Here is a 1814-nt window from a genome sequence, read left to right on the forward strand (position 1 = left end):
GGGCGCGAGGCCCATCGAGGCCTCAGGGGCGTGTCTACGCCCTTGGTAGTTACCGGGAATCGTGGGTGGGCGGGTAGTTCAGGACGCGGTGCTGAGTTTCCTACCTGACGGCCACCTGCCGCCGGGCGCACTGCCCGTGCCATTGCGAGAGCCCCTCTCCTTTCCCATCCACCCTCCCGCCACCATCCTTTGATCTCTGCTCTGAGTCTGCTTCTGTTGGTCCTTTATTTTGTCCTTTACACTCCACAGGTAGATGAGATCTAGGGCACTTGTCTGTTCCTGCCTGGCTCGGCATTCCCCGCGGGGGATTTGATGGGCACCGCAATGCAGACAGGGCCGGCCGGGGTGGCTCAGTGGTTGAGCGTGGGGTCAGGGCACATGCCCGGTTGCTGCTGGATCCCCGGTGTGGGGCCTGCAGGAGGGAGCAGATCAGTGATTCTCTCTGATCACTGATGTTTCTCTTTCTCCCTCTCCCTTCCTCTGTGAAAGCAATAGAAAAATATTTTTAAAAATGCAGAAAGGATCAAGAAAGGCTGATTTCTGTCTTTATGAAGCTCATATCCTCATTGAGTGAATAGACATTGTAGAAATAATCTATTGCCTGTCGAAAATATTATGTGTAGCATATTGTGTCTTATGTTGTGAACACAGGGTTTAACATGTCGAGTACACAGCTTCATCTCTTGCACGTAGTGGGTGCGCAGATGTGACTGTTACTGACCATCGCTGCTCGGGTGTTTATTGGGCCTTTTCCGCCCAGAATCCTTTCTGTGGAAGCAGAGTGTGTGTGGACACGGGGGTGGTTCTTCCCTTTCTCCCAGCACTGAGTGTAGTCTGTCACCTCCCGGGGTGTGTGTAGCACCGAGTTGTGCCAGGCCCGGTAGGAGTGCTTAGCCAGTATAACTGGCGTGGAGAGTATGTGCAGCATGACACAGGAGGTGGCTGTCAGGTCAGATGGGGCGAAGTGTGACGCCTTTGCTGCCGTGTGAGGTTGGTAATTGCACGCTGTTTCACACGAGGCTAGGGAGTGCAGACACGATCGAGACCCACTTCCTGCCCTTTAAGTTAATTGCAGGTCATACATGCACATAAGTGATCACCCCTTGAAGCAAGTTGTGAAAGGGATGGAGGAAGGTGCCGTGGGGCAGTACTGAGTGTAGGGTAAGCATGGAACTAGACCAACTTGAGTTTCCAGCCCAGAACACTGGTATTATAATGTAAACTGCTTTTTTCCCTTTAGACATAATTGATATATTAATTTCAGGTATACAACATGATTTGATATTTGTATATATTGTGAGATGTTCATATTCAATCTAGTTCATTCACTGACCAATTTTCATAAGTTTAACCATCCTTGCATTCTAGGAAATGAACCCCACTTAGTCATGGTGTGTAAGCCTTTTAATATGTTGCTGAATTTGGTTTTCGAGTATTTTGGTGAGAAGTTTTGCTCAGAGTTCATAAGGGGCATTGGGCTGTAGGTTTTGTGTAGTGTCTTTGTCTTGCTTTGGTATCAGGGTAATACTGGCATCAGAAATATAGGAAGTATTCCCTCTTCTTCGGTTTTTTGGGGAAACTTGAGAATTGGTATTAATTCTTAAATGTTTGGTAGAATTCACCTGTGAAGCTATCAGATCCGGGCCTTTTTTAATTAAAAATTTATTGATTGGTTTTAGAGAAACATTGATTTTGTTGTTCCACTTATGCATTTATTGGCTGCTTCCCATATGGGCCCTGACAAGGGATGGAACCACACCTGGCATATTGCGACGACGCTCTAACCAACCGAGCTGCCGGACCAGGGCCTTCAC

Source organism: Myotis brandtii, unplaced genomic scaffold (genome assembly GCF_000412655.1).
Source record: "Myotis brandtii unplaced genomic scaffold, ASM41265v1 scaffold986, whole genome shotgun sequence".
Lineage (NCBI taxonomy): Eukaryota > Metazoa > Chordata > Mammalia > Chiroptera > Vespertilionidae > Myotis > Myotis brandtii.